This window comes from Pistacia vera, unplaced genomic scaffold, assembly GCF_008641045.1.
Source record: "Pistacia vera cultivar Batoury unplaced genomic scaffold, PisVer_v2 Contig1358, whole genome shotgun sequence".
Lineage (NCBI taxonomy): Eukaryota > Viridiplantae > Streptophyta > Magnoliopsida > Sapindales > Anacardiaceae > Pistacia > Pistacia vera.
In genome coordinates, this window is record NW_022195421.1 from 14114 (window position 1) to 25006 (window position 10893).

At 36.8% G+C, this 10893-nt stretch overlaps 1 non-coding gene across 1 annotated transcript; it reads right to left on the bottom strand.

The window, feature by feature from the left end:
* Window positions 1–2292: 2292 nt before the first annotated feature.
* On the bottom strand, window positions 2293–2399 carry LOC116122581. The gene has a single exon (XR_004126922.1). It is a non-coding gene; the product is annotated as a small nucleolar RNA R71 (small nucleolar RNA).
* Window positions 2400–10893: the final 8494 nt, after the last annotated feature.

The following is a 10893-nucleotide window of genomic DNA, read 5'->3' on the forward strand; positions in this document are numbered from 1 at the left end:
AAGAAGCATCGAGGTCGCAAGGGTCTCTATGTGGTAGGGACTATCTTTGGGGGACTGCATATTATAGGAAACTTCAAGGTGCTCAGGAAAAGTACGCTCGAGAGGCTCGGCATGAGCCCTTGAATGTTTTAAACATGGCACTAAGACCTAGCAACGCGCACAAAGAAAAGGAGATTACCTTCTCTAAGAAAGATGCGGTACAGTGATAATCCTACTTTTCCCCATGAATTTGCATTGAATTTCGATAGGATTTAGGATACTTCTTATACAATTTGGGCCATAACTGCTACCTAATTCTATTAATTTGTCTTTGCAGGCCTAAACGATGATTTTGAGCATAAATGACTGTTTTGAGCGTAAATTACGTAACTTGAGCTTGGAAACTCAGAATGACCTGATTTTAGAAGCTTTGGAAAGCTAAAAAGTAGAGCTACAACTTTCATGTTTTTTTTTCCTAATTCTGACTGGACAAGGGTGAAAACTTGGCTTGAAGTCCTAAACAGTACGCTAGGAACTGAAGAAAAAGGTCTTTGGACATGCTTCAGTATTTTTTCCATAACTTGAGCTTTAGACCTCGTATTGGGCTGATTCATGAACAAGTAGAACGATAATTGAAAGGGATACAATTAATATTTTTAACACCTTTCCAGTTTCAGACTCTATCATGCTCAAATTTGGCCCGAAATATTCTTGTCGCTGCAAGGAAAAAGCTTCGCCGTGGCGAAAATTGCATCAGATGTGAGAAGTAAAACGACGCGTTTTGGCTTGCTAGGGCTTGGTCCTTAAGTGAAGAGGTATAAAATAACATGAAAACGAAAGAAAAAGGGGCTTGGTTCGTCATTTGGGAGGCAGCTCATGGAAGGAGAAGATTTTTAAAGATTTGGGCTTCAAATTAGAGAAGATTTCTCCATCTTTTGCTTGTTTTTCAATGATGAATCTTGATTCAGTTTGTTTTTGTTATTTTTTTCTTTTTCTTTTTTTAGTATGAACTGAGTTGTTTAGCTAGGGTTTGATGTAACGTTGATACAATGATTTAAATTTATATGAATTGATTTACTTTGAGTTTTAATTTCATGATTGAGTGTTTATCTCTTTGCTTAATGACTTTTGGATGCTTGATCACCATTCAAATGTGTGTTGTTCACAATGAGACTGAGAAGTGATTTGTGATTGCGCCTCTTGGGATAAATACCGTAGATTAAGCAAACGCTAGAGATAGGTTTAGCGATCTATGAAATCTAGATAGAATTCCATAAAGCTTAGAAGACTTTGAACTATTAATCTTCATTTTGTTGGGTGGGGAAGCTTAATAGGGATAAGTAAGGAAATATAGCCTGAGAATGTATATTTTACAAATTAGGGAATTCGATTTTTAATCAAGGAATTAGAACTTGGGTAATAGATTCTATGATTTGGGTTAGCGTATCTAGGTGAAATCAACACCCTAGCATTTTGTTAGCATTGTTTAATTAGTTAAGTTGTTGGGTTTTGCTTTAATTTCATTATCATTCATTTATATTTTGTTAATTTGTATTTAGTTTGTTAATTTTCCATCAATCCAATTTATTGTTTCTTCAATTAGGACTTAAACTAGAGCAATCGGTACTTAGTAACATTATCCTCGTGGGAACGATACTCTACTTATCACTTTATTACTTTTTGTGACTAGTACACTTGCTACACATTGTATGTTGTAATTAAAACGCATCAAATTTTTGGTACCGTTGCTGAGGATAGTTGATTATTAATATTGATAGTATCTAGTGTAGTGCTAAATTGAAGCTTCTATTTCATATTTGTAGTTAATCGTAAATATTGTATAGTCTTAAGCTTGAGTTCTTTTCTTTGTAGTTTTTATTTTTTTATTTTGTAGTTAAGCTTAATTAATTGTTTCTTGTAGTGTATGTGGAGATCATGGCAGAAGTACATAGAACATTGATGGATTATGCCATACCAACGATGCAAGAATGCAATTATGGTATTATAAGGTCACCTGTTGCAGTGAACTTTGAGATTAAGCTGACAATAATTCAAATTATCCAACAGTCAGTCCAATTTGGTGGAAATTCATATGAGGATCCTATTTTGCATATCGCTAGCTTTCTAGAGATATGTGACACATTCAAGGTTAATGGAATGACTAATGATGCAATTAGGCTAAGATTGTTCCCATTTTCACTGAGAGATAAAGCGAAAGGTTGGCTCATGTCACACCCAGCTGGAACAATCACCACACGGGACAGATTAGCTCAGAAGTTTCTTGCAAAATACTTTCCACTAGAGAAGACGGCAAAAATGAGAAACGACATTATCTCTTTCATGCAAGGCAATGATGAATCAATCTATGAAGCTTGGGAGAGGTACAAGAAGTTGTTAAGGAAATGTCCACATCATGTTCTACCGCTTTGGATACAAGTCCAAACATTTTACAATGGGTTGCTACCAAATATTCAAACTATGGTAGATGTGGCAACAGGCGGAGCCTTAAATTATAAGACCCTAGAAGATGCTTATGAATTGCTTGAGGTGATGGCCAATAATTGTTAGAGTAGATGCCCTAGAGCCAATCAATTATTGTAGAATTGACTCTTTGTAATAATGTTCATTAATCAATAATAAAAGGCATTTTATTCTACATCGCGTAAATCATTATTATTGCAATATGTATTGATATATGTCCTTAGAATGGTAGAACCGTGACGAGGGTATCAAGTGTTTCAAATCTTATAGCGAGAACCCTATGAGCACATATGGTGGCCATTCTAGAAACGTCCATAGCCCCAGTATTATTCTAAAGTAAGGGCACAAATGATACAGTAAGGCTATCATAGTGTTGAACGACCCTGTCGAAAGGTAGTGACGGATCGCACTTGTCAAGGTTATTTGGTGACAACCTGGTGCAACACATAGGTGCTTGTTGTAGGCGGATATACCACAGCAAGTTCACTAGACTGACCCACCAGAGGATTCCATATGGATGGTAACCCTAGTGTCTATGGAACAAATCCTCTAATGAATGGTGGTGCATTTGATCCTTAGAGTTGAGATCACCGAAGTACCTTGTGCATCGATTGGCGCAGTTTGACACTAGCCTAACGCAGTTCTTTTCAGAGCTGTCAATACGGTGGTGATTAGCTGCATCGAGGAGTGTATCAAGACTATGGTGGATTGACAGAGGATTCATCACTCCCGAGTACGGGAGAAGTTATCTCACGGCGCAATTCAGTATATGGCAATGACACTAAAACTACGGCCACAGTGGGATTGAGTTGTTGCTCTATCCGGATTATAATATAGGTCATTGGTTCAGAAACTGAATACATAATATCAAGAGTAACCGGAGGTTGACACTATTTCTATGCCTTTGTCTCATCGAGATAACGTATGATGAAAGGATCAAATTGTACGGTAACCATATCGTTGACAGGTAGCTGCTTTGCTGAATCCGAATCTATTGGGTGGCCATAATGCCTTGCTAGGGGCCAATCTTGGTCTGTGTATTAGTAAGATGATTAATTAGTGTTAATCGCGATACTATACACTGCTGGTATGATGAGGAGCCTATGGGTCACACACATAGAAGATAATTTAAGAGCCAAGAAGAAAGAAGGGCGTTTTCGTCTTTTTAGGTGAAAAGGTATTTTGGTAATTTCACAGTGCAATTAAATTTGCTGAGGTCGTAGCCTTTATTTAATTTGTTAGAAAAATTAAATAAGTGAAATTACGTTTAAATGTGTGTTCGCACATATTTAAATATATTATCATTATTGTTAAATGTTAATATATATTTAAATATATATTAATTGATTTTAATTGAGATAATTATGCAAAAATTAAATATCCTAATGGGTTATTTGAGTTGGAGCCCAAGCCCTTCCTGTGGGAATAGGGCAACTTAGTTTGCCTATAAAAGAAAATGTGTGTGTGAAATTAAAAAAGGATTTTTAATTAGTTCATTTTCGTAAAGAAGAAAACACATAGCAGCCTATACACACTCTCCCACGCCACTTCACTACTTGATTGAAAAATCAATATTTCCTTTTCTTCTTGATTTCTTAAGGCCAAGGAGGATCTAGCAAATCCCTCCTTGGTTCTTGGTGGTTGTCTTCGTGTGACTTCTTGGTTCGATCCTACACTTGGATCGGTAGCAAACACGTTCAGAGACAATATTGGTGGAGCCTCCAACGTGGCTATGATCTAAATTTAGATTTACTTTTTCTGCAGATTCTTGATATAATCATAAACTGTAAAATTTGTGCCTTGATTTTGGGTTCTAAGGAACGATCCATGGTTGTAAAATTTTTGTTTTCCGCTGCACAACTGGGTCATTTCCTAACAATAATAACTACCAAAGACCTATAGAGAGAGCAATGCTGAAGAGAACAATGGGTCTACATGAAGTCGATGCGTTCGCCACATTATCTGCACAAATTGCATCACTTCAAGCCAATTGGGAGGTATGAATGTAAATTCTATTCACTCTCCTTTACTTGTGAATTTTGTGCAGCAAACCATGGGAGTGTGGAATGCCAAGATGGAAACCAGTTAGTCTTCTCAACAACCGAGCAAGTGAATATTGGTTAGTTCACAAAGGCTACAAAATGACTTCTCCTCCAACCTTACAATCTTGGTTGGGGGAATCACCAATTTTTCTTGGAGCAATCAAAGGACAGTGCCAAACCATCAACCAGTGTTGAATCATCAACCATGGAGCAAGAATGTCGAAATTGGAGGATTTGTTTGGGAAATTCATGCAAGAGACCACAAGATTTATGAATGAACACGCCAAACTTCAGAAATCAAGGAGCATCCATTCAAAATTTGGATGTTCAAGTGGGGCAATTGGTTGAACAATTGACAGAGAGATCTTAAGGTTCTGTGCCAAGCACAATGGTCACAAATCCTAAAGAACAATTAATGTCATAACATTAAGAAGAGGATAGTGTTGAAGCAACCTCAAAATGAAGAAAGTTGGAAGACATGAAGACAAGACTAATGAAGAGGAAAATCTCAAAGCAAAACGGTGTGCAAAATACTTAGGGGAATTTCAACCAAGCAACTCACCTCACAAGGAACAATTTGAGGAATTTGGTGTAAATGCGCACAAGTCAAAATTGGTGTTGGAAGAGACTCCAAACATTGGACTCAACCAATCACCATCTCATCTCAAGTATGCATATTCAAATTTGAAGTTCCGAAAAGATGCTTATGAGAATGCCCAAATCCAAAGAAACCAAGGTGGCATAGGAAGTGAAGCACCCACAGTATCCAGATTGATGAAGGACCATGGAAAGTCAAGCTTTCGACTTTAAATAAAGCGCTTATTGGGAGGCAACCCAAGTGTTTTCAGTTTATTTTGTTTTGTTGAAGTTTATTTTCAATTTTAAACTTTGATTTTAGTTTGATGAGGTTTGATATTTCCCTTACTAATTTGTAATGTGTTTACAAATTGTGCACCATGAGTTTTCTTGTTTTGATAGATTCTTATGACGATGAAGATAATGAATGGATGTTGGGCATTGACATAAAGGACACACTTCGCGGATTAATTAGGGGAGTATTTCTTAACCCTTCTCCTTTCTCTATTCCTTGTTCTTATGGTGTGACGTTGAGGACAATGTCATTTAAGTTTGGGGGTAGGAAAATTTTCAAAATTTTTTGTGTTTAGTTTGTTTGTGTTTTTAGCTCGATTGTGTTTCTTTTGTTTTAGTTCTTTTATGGTTATTTGTTTAGTGTGTTTGTGTGTTGTGTTGTTGTTGTTGCCTAGATGAATTGCATAAGTCATGATGGATTAGAATTGTTGGGATATTATTTTCGAAAATGTTAAGCATTGCGTCAAGTTTAGGTTGGTTGACTTGATTTAGCTTAAGGTTAGGTGAAGTCTTGATAATGTGGTGGACTCTAAACCTAGTTAAGAAGTGCTTGAGGCAATTCTAGGATTAGACATTGTTAGGAAATGATTTAGGCATTTTCGGAATGTTTAAGCCTTTCCAGTCCCCCGGAATGAATCTTTCCCTAGTCACCATTTGAGCCTTATGAGATTATCTTTGCCTTATTTTCCTTGCAAACCAAAATTGTCCAATCCCTACCCTAAACACTTTATCATACCCTTTAGGAATTATGGACCTAATGTTAATACAAAAGAGCTTTCAGATGTATGTGAATAAGTGATGGACCAAAATTTAAGTTTGGGGGTTGCAGAATGGTAGGAAAAAGGGCGATATACCCAATGTTATTGTAAATTTTGTAATTGTTAAAAAAAAAAAAAAAAAAGAAGAAGAAGAAGAAATTCTTTAGTTCAATATTCAAAATAAAAAAAATAAGAAATGCACAAGTTTGAGGGTTGTAAAATGATTGACACTTTGATTGGTGGTTGAGAAAGAAAGTGGAGACTGATATAGCTCTTAGTATTTGCATGAGGAAAACCGAGTTCTCTTACTTTGTTTATCCTATCCTTTTCCTTGGAGCCCACTACCCGAGCCTAACGTTACAAGCTTGCAAAGACCTTTTGATCCTTAGCGATGTCTAGTCTACATTAGTGGAGAGTAGTTCCATACTTAAAGCTTATGGAGTCTGCCACCATTTGATAAACTTTACATTTCTACAAAAAAAAAAAATAATCCGGGAAGTCGAAAAGTGGACTGAACTGGGGATTACCTACTCAGGAGACCGATAGAGAAAGATAGTCAATTCAATTTATTACTTCTTGGAGTGTTGAACATTTTTTTTGTAATAATGTACCAACAATTTTTGAGACTTGCATTGTGATTCAATCTAGGTATTTATATTTCTTTTTGTTTTGATTTTGATTCCTTTTTGCTCGAGGATGAGCAAATCTTAAGTTTGGGGGTATTTGATAATCCTATTTTTCCCTATGATTTTGCATTAAATTTCAATAGGATTTAGGATACTTCTCATACAATTTGGGCCATAACTGCTACCTAATTCTATTAATTTGTCTTTGTAGGCCTAAACGATGATTTTGAGCATAAATAACAGTTTTGGAAACTCAGAATGACCTGATTTTAGAAGCTTTGGAAAGATCAGAAGCAGAGCTACAACTTTCATGTTTTGGGTTTTTCCTAATTCTGACTGGAAAAGGGTGAAAACTTGGCTTGAAGTCCTGAACAGTATGCTAGGAACTGAAGAAAAATGTCTTTGGACGTGCTTCAGTATTTTTGCCATAACTTGAGCTTTACACCTCAGATTGGGCTTATTCTTGAATGAGTAGAAATATAATGGAAAGGGTTACAATTAATATGTTTAACATGTTTTCAGATTCAGACTCTATCATGCTCAAATTTGGCCCGAAATATTCTCACCGTGGCAAGGAAAAAGCTTCACCGCGGCGAAAACTGCATCAGATGTGAAAAGTAAAACGACGCATTTTGGCTTGCTAGGGCTTGGTCCTTAAGTGAAAAAGGTATAAAATAACACGAAAAGGAAAGAAAAAGGGGCTTGGTTCATCATTTGGGAGGCAGCTCATGGAAGGAGAAGATTATTAAAGATTTGGGCTTTAAATTAGAGAAGATTTCTCCATCTTTTGCTTGTTTTTCAATGATGAATCTTGATTCAGTTTGTTTTTGTTATTTTATTTCATTTTTTTAGTATGAACAGAGTTTTTTAGCTTGGGTTCGATGTAACGTTGATACAATGATTCAAATTTATATGAATTGATTTACTTTGAGTTTTAATTTCATGATTGAGTATTTATCTCTTTGCTTAATGACTTTTGGATGCTTGATCACCATTCAAATGTGTGTTGTTCACAATGAGACTGAGAAGTGATTTGTGATTGTGCCTCTTGGGATAAATACCATAGATTAAGCAAATGCTAGAGATAGGTTTAGCGATCTATAAAATCTAGATAGAATTCCATAAAGCTTAAAAAACTTTGAACTATTAATCTTCATTTTGTTGGGTGCGTAAGCTTAATAGGGATAAGTAGGGAAATATAGCCTAAGAAGGTATGTTTTACAAATTAGGGAATTCGATTTTCAATCAAGGAATTAGAACGTGGGTAATAGATTCTATGATTTGGGTTAGCGTATCTAGGTGAAATCAACACCCTAGCATTTTTTTAGCATTGTTTAATTAGTTAAGTTGTTGGGTTTTGCTTTAATTTCATTATCATTCATTTATATTTTGTTAATTTATATTTAGTTTGTTAATTTTCCATCAATCCAATTTATTGTTTCTTCAATTAGGACTTAAACTAGAGAAATCGGTACTTAGTAACACTATCCTCGTGGGAATGATACTCTACTTATCACTTTTTTACTTTTTGTGACTAGTACACTTGTTACACATTGCATGTTGTAATTACAACACATCATACAACTGCATCACCCTCATGAGGATTTACTTGTCATAGCGACTAAGATAAGAAGGTGCGAAGTCCATAAAATGTTGGTAGACAATGGAATCGCCGTGAATAGCCTGTTTCAGAAAGCATTTGAGGAAATAAAGTTAGAGAGACAAATCTTAAGCCTATCTCCATTCCTTTTTATGGCTTTATCGATGATTATCTGATTCCCAGGGGAACAATTACACTCCTTGTCACTTTGGGCGAGACCCACGAAGTGACTAAGATGATAGAATTTCTGATAGTAAACTATCCATCAACTTTCAATGGCATCCTGGCACAACCTCTACTGCAAAATTTTAAGGTTGTCACCTCCATCTACCATCTCAAGATGAAGTTTCCCACTATGATAGGATGTGGGGAAGTTAAGGGGTCTCAACGTGAATCTCATGACTGCTATGTTAGAGCAATGCAGATGGCATGCAAGGGGAAAAAGAAGTTTGTCGGCACTCTTGAACAGGCAATGACGATCAGCAGGATTGAACCACAACCTGATCCAGTGGAAAACAGTACTGATCCTTGTGTTTAAGAGGAGTATTCCCACATTGGGCCTATTGAAACTTTATCTGAGGTTTCTATCAACCAGAATAAGCCGACTTGCATGTTGAGAATCTAAAATAATCTCAACCCGCAGCTTGCAACTAATTTAACGAGCTTCCTTAGATAGAATATAGATGTTTTTGCATAGACTCATGCTGACATGGTTCGAATCAGTTTGGATATCATATGTCATGCACTTAATATCGATAGTGAATTCAGACCAGTTCACCAAAAGAGAAGAGATATGGACTTAGAGCGTTATGCTACTCTTAAGGTTGAGATGGACAAGCTCCGGGAACCTCATTACCCTAGTTAGGTCACCAATCTTGTTTTGGTGAAAAAACCCAATGGTAAGCGACGAACTTGTGTTGATTTCACGGATCTCAACAAAGTCTGCCCAAATGACAATTTCCCTCTACCCAGAATTGATCAGCTCATTGACGCCACTTCCAGGCACAAGCTATTAAGTTTCATGGATGCCTATTCGGGGTATAATTAGGTCTTGATGTTCATGCCCGACAAGGAGCATACCTTGTTTGTCACAGATCGAGAACTATACTACCATAAAGTTATGCCTTTCGGTTTGAAAAATGTTGGGGCAACCTACCAATGTTTGGTTAACCGTATTTTTTCTAAGCAGATCAAAAAATCAATGGAGGTCTATGTCAATGACATGCTAATCAAGTCACATGTCGCTTCAGATCACATAGCCCACCTCGTAGAAATTTTCTATATACTCCGAAGATATAGAATGAAAATGGATCCTCTTAAGTGTTCATTCGGATATCATCAGGAAAATTCTTAGGGTATATGGTTAACCATCGGGGAATTGAAGTCAATTCCAAAAAGATCCAAGCTCTTCTAGATATGAAAAGTCCTGCCAATCACAAAGAAGACCAGAGCTTGAATGGGAGAATACCGATTCTCAATCATTTCATATCAAAAGCAACAGATCGTTGTTTGCCATTCTTTAATATGCTTAGAGCCAATCAATTCCCCACATAACGAATAGCCAAGCGCTAGTCATGTTCACCAATCTCTAGCATTTGTCACACTTCTTCACAAAGTTATAAGTATCTTTATGAAGCAAGGGCCAATAGTATCCCTGTCGGATAATTTTATTAGCGAGAGATCGTGCGGCAGTGTGATTACCACATATCCCTTCTTGTATCTCTCTCAGGATGTAGTTTGCATCTTCATTTGTCACACATTGGAGAAGAAGAGTGTTAAATCCCCGTTTATACAATTGATCTCCGATTAGGGTGTAACGGGCAGCTTTAGTCTGTGAGAGTCTTGCCTTAGTCTTGTTGTTAGGAAGAACCCCTTTTTTGAGATACTGAATTATTGGAGTCATCCAAGATAAAGATTCTGTTGTAGCCATTGTCTGGTAGGGTGAGTTGATGCTAGGAACTTTGATGTATTTTACCAAGATGTTATTCGATACATTGGAGTCTAGCGATGAAGCTATCTTGGCCAAAACATCCGTAATAGAGTTGTTATCTCTTGGGATTTGTTTGACCATATATTGCTTGAAGAGCTCGAGTTTGGCCTTAGCTTTCTTCAAGTAACTAATCATATTTTCTCTCTTTGGTTTGATACTCTCCCAATATGTGGTTGACCACCAGTTGTGAGTCGCTATTGATGTCGATCACTTCTAACCCCATCTCTCTTGCTAGTCTGAAACCAACAAATAGCACTTCATACTCAGCCTCATTGTTAGTGGCTTTGAACCCAAACCTAAAGGCTCCACAAATACGAGTACCTTAGGGCTGATGATGTAACGCCCCACATGAGGTATTTCGTTATTGTTTCCTCTTTCGATCTTATTTGAGTTGGGTTTTGGTAATATTGTTTGATTGAATGTTGTGTTGAATGCTTGCCCTGAAATTGGTTGAAAATAGAAGAAGTTTAGTGTACCAAGCTTCGCCGAGGCGAAGGAGAATCTTCACCGCGGCAAAGATGTGTTGAAACCACGGGGAAACTCTCTA